The sequence below is a fragment of the Canis lupus genome, chromosome 18 (genome assembly GCF_003254725.2).
Source record: "Canis lupus dingo isolate Sandy chromosome 18, ASM325472v2, whole genome shotgun sequence".
Lineage (NCBI taxonomy): Eukaryota > Metazoa > Chordata > Mammalia > Carnivora > Canidae > Canis > Canis lupus.
Genome location: NC_064260.1, coordinates 55672886 through 55690713, shown reverse-complemented (window position 1 = coordinate 55690713; position 17828 = coordinate 55672886). Strand labels below are relative to the sequence as shown.

General features: G+C 39.3%; 1 long non-coding RNA gene across 3 annotated transcripts in view; it reads right to left on the bottom strand.

The window, feature by feature from the left end:
* The window catches only part of LOC118351389 (uncharacterized), a 60610-nt gene that overhangs the window by 24597 nt on the left and 18185 nt on the right, over positions 1 to 17828 (bottom strand). For 2 of the 3 annotated variants that reach the window (XR_007403399.1, XR_004806786.2), the window contains exon 2: positions 6414 to 6522. This is a non-coding gene — a long non-coding RNA (uncharacterized LOC118351389). Of the gene's footprint in view, positions 1 to 1161; positions 2024 to 6413; positions 6523 to 17828 lie in introns of those variants that run through there. The other variant, XR_007403398.1, reaches the window with a different exon arrangement.

Genomic DNA, 17828 nt, shown 5'->3' with positions numbered 1-17828 from the left:
CTTACACCATACACAAAGATAAACTCAAAATGGATGAAAGATCTAAATGTGAGATAAGATTCCATCAAAATCCTAGAGGAGAACACAGGCAACACCCTTTTTGAACTTGGCCACAGTAACTTCTTGCAAGATACATCCAGGAAGGCAAAAGAAACAAAAGCAAAAATGAACTATTGGGACTTCATCCAGATAAGAAGCTTTTGCACAGCAAAGGATACAGTCAACAAAACTAAAAGACAACCTACAGAATGGGAGAAGATATTTGCAAATGACCTATCAGATAAAGGGCTAGTTTCCCAGATCTGTAAAGAATTTATTAAACTCATCACCAAAGAAACAAACAATCCTATCATGAAATGGGCAAAAGACATGAAGAGAAATCTCACAGAGGAAGACATAGACATGGCCAACAAGCACATGTGAAAATATTCTGCATCACTTGCCATCAGGGAAATACAAATCAAAACCACAATGAGATACCACCTCACACCAGTGAGAACGGGGAAAATTAACAAGGCAGGAAACCACAAATGTTGGAGAGGATGTGGAGAAAATGGAACCCTCTTGCACTGTTGGTGGGAATGTGAACTGGTGCAGCCACTCTGGAAAACTGTGTGGAGGTTCCTCAAAGAGTTAAAAATAGACCTGCCCTACGACCCAGCAATTGCACTGCTGGGGATTTACCCAAAAGACACAGATGCAATGAAACACCGGGACACCTGCACCCTGATGTTTCTAGCATCCTTGTCCACAGTAGCCAAACTGTGGAAGGAGTCTCGGTATCCATCGACAGATGAATGGATAAAGAAGATGTGGTTTATGTATACAATGGAATATTACTCAGCCATTAGAAATGACAAATACCTGCCATTTGCTTAGATGTGGATGGAACTGGAGGGTAATATGCTGAGTGAAATAAGTCAATCAGAGAAGGACAAACATTATATGGGCTCATTCATTTGGGGAATATAAATAATAGTGAAAGGGAATAGAGGGGAAGGGAGAAGAAATGGGTAGGAAATATCAGAAAGGGAGACAGAACAGGAGAGACTCATAACTCTGGGAAATGAACTAGGGGTGGTGGAAGGGGAGGAGGGTGGGGGTTGGGGGTGACTGGGTGGCGGGCACTGAGGGGGGCACTTGACGGGATAAGTACTAGGTGTTATTCTGTATGTTGGCAAATTGAACACCAATAAAAAATAAATTTATTAGAAAAAAATCTAAAGGTTGGAAAATTAAATTCATAGGAAGGAGAGAGAGAACAGATACAAATCAAATTGGTGGTTGTTTCCTTTTTAGGTGTTTGCAAGGGCACTGAATAAATAGCAAGGGATCTCATTAAAACAAGAAGTGTTTGCACACCTACTTGTCTAGGAATAATAGTAATTCAAAAACTTGATTAAGTGTTTTCCATTGGAGTCAGAGGCAGCACCACAAATTCTCTAAACTTATTGCGGCAATAATTTCTTAATACATACCCATATCAAAACATTATGTTGCACACCTTAAACTGACACAATGTTATGTGTCACTTATATCTTAATAAAACTGAAAAAAAAAACCCAGATTGCTACATAAAATAAATAATTTAAAGAGCTCTTATATAAGAGTCATAAGACTGAGAAGTCATGGCTACTATTGTATACATCTACACAACTGCACAAAACGTACTCACAAGTTAATTTAATTATCACAAGAACAGTATTCTGTCTCACCCTGTTTCCTGAACACTCTCTTCAAATTAGAGGTGAAGAAACCAAGGACTGGAGAAGTCAAATTCTTAGCCAATGCATTACAGCCAAACAGCTAAATCAAAATTTAACATATGATGACCTCAAACCCATAAATATTCACCTTGGAACAATGCCTCCCTCTCTGAAATATTGGTTCTGTCATTAACAAGCTCCATGACATCAGACAAAATTATTAATTTCTCTGGATCTTAGTTTCCTTCTGTGTAAAATTCTCTGAAGACAGGAATTCCAAGTTCTTTTTTGTTTTATATAAATAATCCATCATTTCTCTGTTAAAAGCATATCATAAAGTCAGAAATAAGGCACATGATTGTACCGTGAAGTCTTTTGTTTTTTAAAGATTTTATTTATTTATTCACGAGAGACACTGAGAGAGAGAAAGAGAGGCAGAGACACAGGCAGAGGGAGAAACAGGCTCCATGCAGGGAGCCCAACGTGGGACTCGATCTGGGGTCTCCAAGATCATGCCCTGGACCAAAGGCAGGTGCTAAACCGCTGAGCCACCCAGACTGCCCACCGTGAAGTCTTTTTAACATAAGTGGTTATTTCCCTCAGAAAAATAAATACCACTTGGAAAATCAATAAATAAGTAATCATTAAATTAATACTTATTGAGGGCTGACTGTGTATCAGAACGATGCCTGTGATTGACATGGAGAATGCAGCAATAAAAAATAAGATTGCTGCCTTCACAGAGCTCAGAGACAAAGGGAGGATATAGGCAAGACAAGGATGAATTACAGCATCATGTGTTAGGGCAAGAAACTGCATATGAAAACAGAGCGTGTAATAGAGACCTGGAAGTCAGAACAGATCCCCTGCAAACCAGTGTGGGAATACACCTTCAAGGACTTGAGATTAAATAAACAGACAAACAAGGAAGAGAAGGATGTTTTATACAGAGAGAGCTGCAGATAAACAAATATGAATAAACTAATATCCAGAGCTAATGTGCATATTTAACTATTCAACTTTCCAAAGGTACTCGTAATCGCCATTTAAACCACAAGACCTGATACAGCAAAAGTCATCTGAAATAAATCCAATTCTACATTCGCACAAAATAATTTTCATAGAGGTTAAGTGGCATGACAAAGGCAATCCAGTTGTGCCTGATTCCATCATTAGAAACCTGTGTTTTTTACTTCTAAGCATTGCCACTTTCCCACACATATTTTTCCTTGAAGATCACTAAACACAAGAATGATCCTAGTGCAGAAACACATTTAGGGACACTGGACTACTGAAATAATTACTACTGAGTAATTCAAGAGAAGATACATAAATATAAACTCGGCTGAAGAACCAGATATGAACCTGCTCTAAAGCCATTTGGGAAGCTTCCCTTATTCTATGTTATACCCACATACTAAGGCATCTCAAAGAAGACAATCAAGCCATCAAGAGCACTAAACTGTAAGAGTACAATGAGATTCGTTTTACATGAGCAAAAGCGTAATTTTACTTGTGGCTTTGAAATAAATGGTAATTTATGTATTTATATATTTTAATAAGGTATTACCATCCTACAATTTTTAAACCAAAAAGATAAAACAAATGTGAGTCTTCATTACTGACTTTTACATCCTAAGGAAGGATGATCAAGAATTCTTTTGAAAGTCCATCACCTGACATTCACTTCTTAATTGCATATCTGGTATAGTGAGAAAAAGCAAATGCCCTTAAGCATGTGGATTTTATATTTAACAAGTGTTTCTCCAGACTTGGCTGGCTTTGAAAAAGGTACAGACCTATAAGTAACATTCTCAATGACAACCAAAATAAAAAAAACAATACTCTAGAGATTAAAGTCCCAAAGAGAACCCTCAAATCACCCAAGAACCTCTTTCTTCCAGGGGAGTCCTGGGTGCAGTCTGGCCTGCCATGAAAGACCCTAGTTTCTCATGGCCTCACCATTACCCCCCAGCCAGGGCAGGAGGCCAGTTTCCTTCACAAGGTGTAAAGCTTAGGATTCTCTAGCATTCCCTTGAGAAATTGATTGTGGTCACCACAAATTTCTACAGGCAGCTGACAGAGGATATAGAATTCCTACCACTAAAAACAGAAATCATAACTCACACTTCGGCTTTTGTATTCACATGTCACTAAAAATACCAAACATTTTATTTTTAACCAATGACTATATTCTATGTATATGTACATGGGTCTGAATCTATATGCAACACTCAGTGCATAACTAACTTAAGTCCATAACCAATCAACCAAAAATATTTTCAAGGTATAAACTTAAAGTACAACTTGAAAGAGGCCACTTACATTTAACTTATATCCACCTGTCATCTCTGCAGCTGTTCCAGCTCCTACTTCCACAGTGACCAAGGGTGGGCATGGCTGCTTTTCCCTGGTTTTCCCAAAATTTCTCCCAAAAATATGTGCACACAGCAGACTTTTCCAAAGTTTGGTACTTTTATGCCAAAGAATGTTAATAACTTAAAACCAGATTTTAGACAGCTGTGCTTTCTAAAGACTGTGGTTATCCTGCCATGAGAAAGTGTTCACCTCTTAACTGGTAAACACTTTTTGTTTTTAAAGGTTCCAGGGTCCCACTGTGATGCACGGCTCCCTTCTCCAACTCTGATTTGTAGTAACATCTTACACCAAGCATTTTCTCTAACAACTTGTTTCATCTTAGTAGTATAGAGCATATCCTGGTGTCTCTCCTATCCTAAACCAAAGTAGACTATATAGGTATTTTTCTGGAGGAGAAGTTCTTTTTCCAAAAGGAACTCTATGCCAGCTGTTTTTTTTTTTTAAAGGTGAAAATTTTGTCCACTAAAGTAACACACTATTTTAATTAATTTTTAAAAATTATTATGAATGGTGACATTAGCAAGGCAGGTAAAGAAAGACCTAAGATGCGGTATGTCAGTTCTATGAAATTCCTCATTTCACACTTGCTCAACAAACTTTTATTGAGTGCCTGCTCTGTACAATGTGCTACTGTGGATGAACAGCAATAAGCCAAACAGATGTGGATTCTGGAGATTACAATCCCAAAGGAGTGATGGATCATTTTTTTAAAGGTATTCATACACAAACTTGTGGGAGGTGTATGAAGAAAATAACTGAACACAATGGTAGTGAGTAGTAAGGGAGACCTTCTTGGAGAGTATGGTCAGGAAAACTGTCTGTAAGGAGGTGACATCTGGGCCAATTACCCTGGAATGGGAAGATGGTGGCCACCCAGCATTGGTGAACAAGGACTCATGTTCAGAGTCTTGCTAGGAGGACAAGAAAGGAATCAAGTGTGACTGTCCAGCACCACTCCTAAACATATAGGCACAAATCTTTTTCCTCGTCTGAGTCTACTCCTTATAACATGGAGCAGCGGTCCTGGTATGGAGAAAATGTGATCAACCAACTCCTACAGTTCTATGGGCCACCTGCTAAGAAGCAGCAGCAGGAGCTTCTTTTAAGAGGAAGTTTTAAATGCTGTGTAGTGGTAACACTGTAGAAAACATCTTTCAAGCCCTTTGGACATGTCAGGGAACTGTAAATAATGATCCATCTGTAACTCATTTGTTGCTTCTTCAAAGAGTAGACAAGTGACAAACTTGACAGATGGCTAGTTTTGGGTTTGGTCTGGTTTGGTTTGGTTTGGTTTCTAAATCTTGCTTATTAGTAACAGAGTCACCAAAACGCTTTGCTTAGGCAGGGGTCTGTGGCAATTATTTGATGAAATGCAGCAACCGACTTTGAGATAAGAATCAAAACCACTACATAAAAGCCTTCAGAAAAACACATATGGATATGATAGCTGATATTTTTCCAAAACACATGATATTGTTTATTCATGAGTTAGTGTAGTTCTGGCTGGATTTAAAGAAGTTCAAAGCTATTTCCCTTTCTGTCCCAATGCATGGATAACTTCTATAAAGAACACCACCCGGGGCATCTGTGCCTTATAACTTACCTCTTTGGCACCACAAGTGAAGACAGAAATAGATACACAGAGCAATTTTTTTTTCAAGAACAATTTAACTTTTCTTTTTCAATTAGGGACACTTATCTGTAGTTTCACCAATGTATCCTCACACAAATGAACAGGGAAAAGTAAATAAAACCATAATGGCAATTATTGCTATGTAAATCATGATGGTGATTCACTTAAAGTGTAGAGTCCCCCAAGCCTAAAATACTTCAGAGTATAAGGCTTTTTTTTTTTGTAAAATCAAAGTACTACTTTATTAAGTGAGTTATTTTACACAATATGAACATCAATATAATTACAATTGTGAAAAAATTTTTATAACAAGGATGGACTGATTTTCAGATTTCCAAATCAGAATCAACTGTACACTTACGCAGAATTGTCTTTGCATGAAGCCCAAAAGGGAACAACAGCATAAAAATGAGTGTTTCTGTAGCCCCTTTATTTTTGCTGATCAACAGTTTGTTAGAAAAGCAGCTACAGGTTTGTTACCTAGGGTCTGAGACAGTAGAAGAGTCAAAGGTGGGCAACCCCAATGGCTCAGCAGTTTAGCGCCTGCATTCAGCCCAGGGCAGGATCCTAGAGACTGGGGATCGAGTCCCTGCTTCTCCCTCTGCCTCTGTCTCTGCCTCTCGATCTCTCTGTGTCTGTCATGAATAAATAAATAAAATCTTACAAAAAAAGAGTCAAAGGTGTCATGAAATCACCTGTAAACAACTTTATGCCTGAACATCAGCCAATTCTGGAGGAAGTAGAATCTTAGGATGCTTGCTTTCAAAGTGCTGCTTGAAGGTCTTCGAGTCTGGCATTTGTGTCCTACAAACAGTGCAGATATATATATATATATATATATATATAAAGATTTTATTTATTTATTCATGAGAGACACACACACACACAGAGGCAGAGACACAGGCCGAAGGTGAAGCAGGCTCCATGCAGAGAGCCCAACATGGGACTCAATCTTGGGTCTCCAGGATCACGCCCTGGGCCGAAGACAGTGCCAAAATGCTGAGCCACCCGGGCTGCCCAAGGCTTACTTTGAATGTGAGCTGGATAAACATATATTTATTTGAAAAGCAAATCAAGGGGCTCCTGGGTGGCTCAGCTGGCTAAGTGTCTCAGTCTTGGCTTCGGCTCAGGTCATGATCTCGCGGTCATGAGATCATGAGATTGAGCCCCATGTCCTGCTCTGTACTCAGTGCAGAATCAGCTTCAGATTTTCTCTCCTTGTCCCTCTCTCAAATAAACAAACAAATAAATCCTTAAATTAAAAAAAAGTAAAGCAAATCAAATTCCATGGTTTTCTCTACTTGTCCTTATCTGTAAAGACATGTAGACTTGACACATGAGAAATAGAGCCTTTCTTTTTTTTTTAATAGAGCCTTTCCATAAATGAGCATGTCTATTCACAAATGAGATACTTCCAGCTCTTACCTTCCACCCTGTTTATTGATATTATTATTATCATGTATAATAAAGATATCTGTCTATGGCTTGGTTTGAAAAGGGCTTGCACACTGTCCATCAGCAATAAAAAACCCATGACCATACTCATGTGGTAATTAAGTCTACAGCCTATCAGCTCATATGAAACAGGCTGAGGCTGTTCTGGTTGGTGGAAGGGAGGAACATAAGACCCTCAGAGGACATCACTAAAATTCCTTCACCCCAGAAATATACACCTCAGTTGGGCAGGCCCTGGTGCGAATAGGAGGTAAGGAATTGTCAGAGAGTACCACTTATTCATGGGAAAGGGAGCCAAACTAGAGCTGAAACCCTAGGCAGACTGAACCATCCAGAGCTCAGTACAGTGGGGAGCAGCATTCAGCTCTTGCATAAAACCACAGTCTGTGTTATAGCTCTTGACTGCATTGTGCTTAAACAGACACTGTCCTACAACCCTGGGGGTTAGGAAGACACGGCTGGGTAGGGGTGAGGGGAGAGAGACACCAGCATAGGCCCTAGTAGGAGTATATATCAGATTCAGGGAATGCAACACTGAATATAAGGAACTATTCTATCCTCAGCTCTAGAGCTAGCTCCCTTGCTATGTGATTTTGAAAAATGAAATCCCACCTCTCAGTCTACATTCCTAAGTCTGCAAATGGGGCATAAAAGTAATGCCCATCCTTGGATGTTATTTGTTTTTTCTTTTTTTTTAATTAAATAAGTTAGTGTCCATAAAGTCACTCTTTTGAACACTGCACTGAAAAAAAACTGGCCACTATTTAGTAAATCCTTGGCAACCCAAGGACTGGTACCCAAACATACAGCAGAGGAGTTTACATATGTAACTTCTAATTTAATCCTCACAAATATCTTAGCAGGTTTAGCCACTTAGCCACTTAGTAATCAAGAAACTGAGGCATAAAGAGGTTAAGTTAACTTAGTCAGATACATACAATAAACCATCTGTCTGACCCCTCAGTTCTCCTATTCTTAACCACTATAATGTAAAACTCCATAGAGCTAAATCTCAAAGATGCTCATTATTAGCATGTAGACAATAGACAATATTCTCATGTATTTGCTTTCATTCAGTGAAACACTAAACTACATTGTTTATAAGAATAGTTTTTTAAAAAAATGAGGTCCAAAGCTATTTTTCTTTCAAGTAGGGAAAACATTTTTTTTTTCTGAAAACACTGTTTATCTAAAGGTTATTCATCATCAACAAACACTACTTCATTGTAACATCATAACAAACCTACAATTTTGTAGGAGAGAAGTATGGGTTTTAGAGATGTTAAGTGATATCAAGTAAATAGTAATACTAGTAATCATTTACTGACATTCTACATTTAGCATGTCTTCTGGTGCTTTAGGTTATATCTAATCTCCATGATAAGACAAGGCAGTGTCACCCTCACTTTCATAAATGCAGAAAGTCAGGAAATATTTGCCAAGGGCTCAAACCCTTAAATGATGAAGGTAGGTTCAAGTTCAGGTCTTTCTCACTCTTCAAGCTTTGCTTTTTCTAGTTCAGCAAGCACTGTCATAAATAGATACCTCCTTACTCTTTCTTATGCTCTTCCTTTCCCTGACTCAAGTATCTCCCAAATTCAAGCCTTTATCATGCTTCACTGAAGCATTAAAAATGCCTCGATTTGTTTCTTTCAAAAGCACCCTCCACACTGCCACCAGAATTATATAAGTAACAGCAGCACAAATCTGACTGTGACTGCTATTCTCAACATACTTTAACAAGTCCCTTCAAGCGCATTCCAAAGCCCAAGACTTCATTTGGCCTATGAAGTCCTCTGTAGCTGACTCCACATCTCATATTTTACTTTCAAGTAATACAAAATGCCCAGAGTTCCCCAAGCATACCCTGCTGTTCATTTAGCACTGCCTTTATACTCTCTGTGGTTGAGTAACCACCTTATGACCTTTCAGTCACCAACTTTTCCCCATCCCCCAAAACTGCCACACATGTTTACCTCTTAAGAATCACCCCAGACGATGTAAGCTGGTATAACCACTCTAGAAGACAGTGTGGAGGTTCTTCAGAAAGTTGAAAATAGAGCTACCCTATGACCCAGCAATTGCACTACTAGGGATTTACCCCAAAGATACAAATGTCATGATTCAAATGGGTACTTGCACCCCAATGTTTGTAGTAACAATGTCCACAATAGCCAAACTATGGAAAGAGCCCAGATGTCCATCAACAGATGTGTGGATAAAGAAGATGTAATACACACACACACACACACACACACACACACACAATGGACTACTACTCAGCCCTCAAAAAAAATCAAATCTTGCCATTTGTAATGACATGGATAAAACTAGAGGATATTATGCTAAGTGAAATAAGTCGATCAGAGAAAGACAATTACCAGACGATCTCACCCATATGTGGAATTTAATAAGAAACAGAACAGAGGATCATAGGAGAAAAGAGGAAAAAATTTAAAAAGATGAAATCAGAGAGGGAGACAAATCATAAGAAACTCATAATCATAGGAAACAACCTGAGGGTCCCCGGAGGGGAAGGAAGTGGGCAGATGGCGTAACTGGGTGATGATTAAGGATGGCATGTGACGTAATGAGCACTGGGTATTATAGAAGGCTGATAAAACACTGACCTCTACTTCTGCAACTAATAATACATTATGCGTTAATGGATATTTTAAAATTTTAAAGTAAAAAAATAAAATAAAAAGAACCATCCCAGACATCTCTAGAAATAGCTGCCCACCCTTTATTCCTCAAACTGAAAAAGAAAGATCTCTGTCAAACTCCTAGGCTCTGCACATACCTCTCACACATTATTTTGAAATGTTCTATGTATGTCTGTATTTTTCTAAAACTATAGTTTATTTAGCTTTGTTTTTCGGTACTTGGTAAGACTAGAAATTTAGCAAAGAATTTGTTGAAATACACTTAACTGGCTTGCCCAAGTATAACATCTGAGAAACAGAAGGAGGAGGATTTTAACTTCAGGTCTTTTAAGGCTAGGCCCAGTGCTCTGTTATATCCAGAAAATAAACACATCTATCCTGTAGCGAATTATGTTGCATAGACACAATTTTGAAACAGAGGTTGGAGCAGAACTAGATCAAGTGCCTAACACATGCCTGAAATTATTGTCATCTTGGAAGCAAATGACAAAATAATAAATTTAGGCTACTTCTAAACTATTGGTATCAATATGTGACAAATCTGTACCAATTTCTAACATGGATCAGTGTATTTATGAAGTGTCTATAATATAGCAGGAAAAGTTTGCATCTAAATGAAATATATTTATGCCAACAATGACCTTTAGTAATTGCATAATTACTGCATTGCCTGGTACTATTTGCAGACATTCGGTTATTAAATACAGATTCAGGAGCAAGGGAAGAAATCACAATTTTTCTAGATAGGCTCTCAATCTATAAGTAATTAAAGACTTACTTAAGAGACAGAACATGAAAGACCCTTCACAAACCAACAGTTAAACCTACATTAAATTAAAATTACATTTTACCTTAGAATTACGAAAAAGAAATACTTTACTGCCTGCAAGGTAAATCATTTTAAATAAGCTCCTTCAGTCTGACACAGTCTCCCTGCTGGATTTCAAATTAAAATAGTTTACCCTATTAGGGGAAATGCCTCACTTTCCTTTACGGATTTCCCCCTTTAGTCTTTCTTTTAAACGTGAGTGCCTCTTGAATACTGCCCTTGGCTCTTCTTTCTTATGTACTCCCTGGGGATTTCATTAAAGAACTCCATTTTAACTACCATTCAGAACTAGATTACTCCATTCCTACAACTCATCCAGTGAGGCCACTGTGAGGCTCAGGGGGGGTTGTTTACCCCGTGAGGCCCCAGGAGGAACAGCCCACTTGGCCGGGCTAGCTCTGGAGCCCAGGATTCAGCTCCCACAGTAACCACGGAGCTCTCCGTCTGCAGGGCCTGGAGGCTCCGGGCGGGGCCGCTGCTCTGCTCAGCTGGGGCAGGAGAGTCCTTGCTGTCCTGGGCCCTCCCGGCCTCTGCCTGTCCCGGGGGAGGCCGGATCCTGGGCTGTGTCCCGGCGCCCTGTGCTCCTGGTCTGCGCTGTTGGATTCGAGCTCCCACCCCGCAGCCCCCTCCGCGGAGCCTCTTCCTCTGCCCGAGCCCCCCCGAGCTGCTCCCGCCCCGCAGCCCCCTCCGCGGAGCCGCCCCCGAGCCCCTCCGAGCTGCTCCGGGTCCCGCCGTGCGCGCTGCAGCCCTTAGGGAGCTCGGCGCACTCTCCCGGGGCGCAGGTGTCTGTTAGTGTCCCCGGGAGCCCGAGGGCATCCCCGCCCTCCCAGGTCCTGCTCCAACTCCCTGGGAGCCCCTTTCCGCCCGGGAAGGTCGGTGCAGCTCCTGCTTCTCCGGGACGGGGCTCTCCTGTCCTGGGGACACTCCCCCCAGCCTCAGCCTGGCTCCTCGCGGGGCCCCTCCCCCTTGGAGGCCGTTTGTTTCTTTATTTCTTCCGCCCACCCCCCACCCCGTCTTCCTACCTTGATAGAGGCGTGAACTCTTCTCACTGTAGCATTCCAGCTGTTCTCTCTTTAAATCTCAGACCGAATTCGTAGATTTTCAGGATGGTTTGAAGGCTATCTAGGTAATTTGGTGGGGACAGGTGACTTGGGGACCCTACTCTTCCGCCATCTTGCCTAAAATCCCAAAATATTTAGTCTTGAGAGGAAAATGATGCTCTTCCCTAACCTGTTCTTACTTCACCACCTAGGTTTCTAAACCACATGATAGATGCCTCTGTGCCAGTGAAAACAGATCCTTAAGATCTTCCCTGCAGCCCCTGTCTGCATCAGGGTTCAAGCTTACTCCATGGGATGCATTAATAACAGAGACCACACCCTGCCCCCCGCATATTTCTTTCCATATATATCTCCAGACACCTCCCTTTTTGGAGACACTTTCCTACTATGTAAACTACTCCACCCAAATAGCGTCTTTGAGCTTTTAGCTGCCCATTTTCATCAAACACACACCAAAATTCACAAGGTCTTCAATCAAGTGAGTTGCTAAATACCAACCCCTATAGTTGTTCAGATCATGTCGTTAACATGTGTATTTTCAAATCCAAAGCCCAAGCACTATTTGGATTGTCACACAGATAAGGGGAAAGAAAAGGGTGAGAGGGCATTGGGCAGAAATGTATCCTCAGATCTCCAGTCCTAAAAACTGCTTGAAGAAGTTGCCAGTACCATGTCAGCACTTCATGATCTCCTTGCTCCCTGCACCCTTGTTCTGCTCTCTGCTTCAACCCCACTTCCCAAATCTTCTTGTCAGGGCTTTGCATCTTTGCAAGTGCCCCACCATTCAGCCAGTTGTTGTTGTTGCTTTTAAGATTTTATTTATTTGAGAGAGAAAGTGAGCCAGAAAAAGAGCACAAGTGGGGAAGGGCCACAGGAAGTGGGAGAAGCAGACACCCTGCTAAGCAAGGAGCCCCCAACCAGGGGTAGACCCTAGGACCCTGGGATCGGGATTTGAGACTAAGGCAGACACTTAAACTGAGCCACCTATGTGCCCCTCTTTAGCAGCTCTTTAAGCCAATAATTGGTTGTTAGATTTGTGTCTTCTTCCACCTACCTCCCACAGCAAATTTATCACTACATCTCATTGGTTCTATACTCTAAATTTCTATTGATTTTATTTTTCCCTTCTCTGCATCCCCACAGTCTCTAGTCGGGACCTACATCATGACTTGCTGAGACTAATACAATAAGCCACAACTGACTTCATCACATCTAATTTTGTGCCCTGAGCATTTTTTTCCCTATTATACAGAGTACTTTTTTAAATGTCTGCTTCTCCCCCTCTTAGAAATCTTAAAGTCTTCCTAAATTCTCTGAATGTCAGGGCCTTCAACTGTAAACTGAGGATAATGATTTCTCCACTAGTGGTTATTATAAGAATTTGAGAGAATATAAAATATATGTTCAGAGAATATGTATATAAAAAGCCTTATATAATATTCTATTTGGCATGTGTCAGAAGTTATTACTTTTTTTATAAGATACTTGAGGGCATTGGACTAAGTGGAGAAGCAGAAGTCCATTCTAGCTCTAAACTATTACGGTTGTATGTTACCAAAAGAAGCTGGATGAACCTAAATATGAAACTTGATGCCATACTCTTTAGATATTCTATTGGTAATAGAATACTGAATCAGATGGACGCAGATATGACTCATATCAGACTATGTCAAAGGTCATAAAAAATCACTCTTGTCTACATACTGCATGTTTCCAACCCCAGCTTTGTCACCTTTCTTCCACTGGGTCATAGATTGTCGACAGATTGCTCAGGTTAGGGAGTCAAAAAAAGAAAATGAGTGCTTCAAATAAGTCAAGCCTTTAAACAAACTGAAATAAGAACTTTAATATAAATGCAGCTCATCTCATCTTTGCCTCAAATGAGGATGAGGGTGGAAGGAGAGTTTCCAAAGGTGGAAGTGATGGTGTTTTCCAGTTAATACATAAGAAGGGAGAAAAGAACAATCAGAGAGAGGCATAACAGATGGTCTTCTGAGAAAGAGAATACTTTTTAACTGAATTAAACTGAATTTAATTTAAAAAGCCTCCTGGGTTCTCCTCCACAGGAATTTGAGGATCAAAACACTGGGGAATGAGAAGTTTGTAATACTTTCTCTGGTTCCTAGAACTCTTTTTTTTTTTTTTAAGATTTTATTTATTTATTCATGAGACACACAGAGAGAGAGAGAGAGAGAGAGAGAGAGAGAGAGAGAGGCAGAGACACAGGCAGAGGGAGAAGCAGGCCCCATGCAGGGAGCCCGACGTGGGACTCGATCCCAAGTCTCCCAAGATCATGCCCTGGGCTGAAGGCTGCACCAAACCGCTGAGCCCCCCAGGCTGCCCTGGTTCCTATAACTCTTTCAGGAGGGATCCCTGGGTGGCGCAGCGGTTTGGCGCCTGCCTTTGGCCCAGGGCGCGGTCCTGGATATCCAGGATCGAATCCCACGTCAGGCTCCCGGTGCATGGAGCCTGCTTCTCCCTCTGCCTGTGTCTCTGCCTCTCTCTCTCTCTTACTGTGTGCCTATCATAAATAAATAAAAGTTAAAAAAAAAAAAGATAGAACTCTTTCAGGAGAATATGCTAGCTCTGAAGTATGGAGTAACTACCAGGAAAGGAAAAAGAATAAAGAGTACCGAAAGAATATGGTGTCCCTCAGCACCTTGAGATTCAAAATGAAATTATGAAACCTGTATCTATCAGTAGATATATAGTACCTTTTCCAGAAGCATAAGTCTATCTTCTAGTCTTTCTCTGATCTTTTCTAGATTCTAAACTCCTGCTCCATCATCCCATTCTTGAAAGGAATTTCTTGGATCAATGACCATTCATTCCTGCAGATGTGGGAACTGTGCCATTTCCTTTTTAATCTGTGGTAGATAAACATATCTTTCTCAATGAATGAAGCATTAGTTTATTTGCTTAAGATAAATGAATGAATGAATGAGTCTGAGAACTCCCCACAAAGCTTGTTCTTACAGCCTGAATTGCAAAGTCTTTCTCTACATATTGTGTGAAGAATGCCTACCTTGTTGGTTGTTACAGGAAACTGAGAGTTATAAATGAAAAACCTTATATTCTGCTTGGCACAGAGTCTAGAGTTACCTTTTCCTGTAATAAAGTTCAATGATTTCCCAAATTTGGAAATTAAAATTTCAGGCATATCCCCAGAACAAGCATCATTAGGATTTTTCAAATAGTACGTAGCTCATGGTCCAAATACACACGTTTTAAAATGTCATATAATTGATGAGATCCATTAAACCTCCAAAGACATATTTGGCTTTCTATTATGAATTCCAATACTTGAAAACCTTGGGGGAAAGCCTTCTGTAACAGGGTATGTCAAATACAAGCTCTGTTTTTGCTTATTTATACTAAATAGCCTCTAACCCCCAATGCACTATGCTGCACAAGATTTATTTGCAAAGTCTTTAGCCAGAGCTAGAGTTCCATGAGTTCTAGTATGCATGAACTTCTCTCCAGCAAATTATTTTGGGTTAGTTTTTGTGATGTGGCTTTGATTTCAACAAATTTGTCCACTTATGTTTAGAAAATACATAGTTATGAACACTTTTTATCCAGTGAGCTGTATTTTCATTTTGGAGTATACTATTTAGAACAAAGACTAAATGTATTGAATGCATTCCTTCGTGGGTTATAAATTAAATTTCTGGATAGGGACATGATCCTTACATCCTAAGCAAGGCAGAAAGTTATATCATTTTCAAAATATTTAGTGAGATCAGTTGACCCATATTTTGAAGAGTATTCCAATTTTTCCCCGTGAATAATATGAATCACACATAAACCCACATTTACCTACTTTTCCTATCTTTTAAAATGTAGAAAAATGGGTGTCTGGGTGGTTAAGCCAGATAAACAACTGCCTTTGGCACAGGTCATGATCCCAGAGTCCTGGGATTGAGTCCCACATTGGGGTCCCTGCTCAGCGAGGAGTCTGTTCCTCCCTCTCCCTCTGTCTCTCCCTTGATCGTGCACTCTCTCTCACACTCTCTTTCTCTCTCTCAAATAAATAAATAAAATGTAGAAAAATTCAGGTTCCTTTGCTAAGTAAATTACATGTTACTCTTCAAAATAATTGTCATGTGACTGCATTAGTTGGCTAATCGTGTGTTCTCACTAAGATACATTATTATTTGAAAAGAAATTGTTTTCATATGAGGTATGGAGGAGATTATTTTTTTAAGATTTTATTTATTTATTCATGAGAAACACACAGAGAGAGAGAGAGAGAGGCAGAGACACAGGCAGAGGGTGAAGCAGTCTCCATGCAGGGTTTAGTAATGAGCTAAAAAATTGGTTAATCTTGAGGCTACTTGCTGTACATAATGATAATATTCTCATAAGCACCTGTAGAATGTACTATTTAAAATGTTTTTATATACATTATCTTTTATCATTTAATCACAGATAGTTATAAATGTCAATAATTCTTTGGATTGGTCAAAATGCAGAAAAAACCTAAATTCATATTTCATGGTGTGAATTCATATTTCATGGTGTGAATTCATATTTCATAGTAGAATTCATATATCAAGTAACTTTTATTAGCATTTGGCTGATAGGTAAATAGAGCATTTTACCAGAAGAAATAAATATAGGTTTGGAACAAATATGTCAGAAAAATGGTTTCTCATTTACGTATAAAAATGCATATACCACGACTACGATCAATCTTTTTTTTTTTTTTTTTTTACTATCAATCTTCTTTAGTTCACTCTTAAATATGTAACAGCATTATAACCTGAATGGGCTCAACTGGGGTACTGGTCAGACACTTCAAATCCTACATGTCACAGCTAGGTTAGGAATTCAACAAGAAGGAGCCAAAAATCCAGAAAGGAAATGGAGGGTCCAAACCATTGTTCTTAAGAAGCACAAGGAGTCATAGCTGGGAAAACCAAGTATTACAAATAGAATCACAGCCTGGAGCAAGGCTGACCATGAGAGTGTGATCTAAGGGGCAACAGACAGGTGCAACTGGAATCGGATGGCAACATGTGGCAAGTCCTGGGATAACTGAGTATGGAATGTGGGTTGCATAAGTTCATGGGTTAGCTGGTATGAGGCACAGAGGTGGCCCTTACTTAAAGGTGAATGCTGGGAAAGACAGGTAAAACAGATCAAGTCTTGTTAGTGCTAACTACATACCTGGTTATGATGACAGTTATTAAAATGCAGTTCTACATGAAGATTTGTTTTCTTGTTCAGAATGCTTTAATTGGAGTAGTCATGAAATTGCTGCCTTCTATTTATTGATTTGAAATATTATTCAAACTAAATATTTGGGAATCATATTCTATAATTAACACTTATAAGTAATTGGAATGATTATTAAATATCTACTAACTTCCAAATAAAATTACTTATCTGTCATTTTGAAGAGGATGAAGCTTAAATCCTTCATCCTGATAAATAAGAATAAAAGCAATTCATCACTTTGACTAACATAGGATAGATAATAAAAATTATGTGTCAATCAAATATGAACTACTTCTGATTTGTTGCAGTGTGGGATGCAATTTAATCTTATCAGGGTACTATTAGGAAGTTAAAAAATTACTGCAATTCAATATAGTTTTTTGTTGTGCTTTTTGCCAATGTATGATTATATAATTCCAGCCAAGCCATTCATCTGATTCTGAGTTCTGGATTCAAAGTCTTTGTCTAAAAACTGTACTTAATTGCCCTTCCTTTTGATTTTCGCAAGGGATGTTCCAGCCTTGTGTTTTTGATTTGTATTACATGCGTTTTTCTTAAAAATGTTCTAAGACACTTTTGTGTCTTGTGCAATTATGGGAAATAATTCTCTACTAGAGGATAACATGGTAAAACAGCAGCTCACAGGAAAATTTTCAAAATACATTTCTCTATTGATTTAATGTGAATTTGTTTGATTCACAAAATCAAACTCTGGAACTCGTGGTAAGAAGAGAAACTAAGGAACACACAAAAAGAACAGAAATATGCAAAGGCCTCAAGGGAAATTTCAGGAACAAAGGGCAACAATTTCTAAGAATCTAAAAAAAAAAAAAAGTTGTACTTTTCTGAAATCTGTCACTAACATGTGCCATGAAT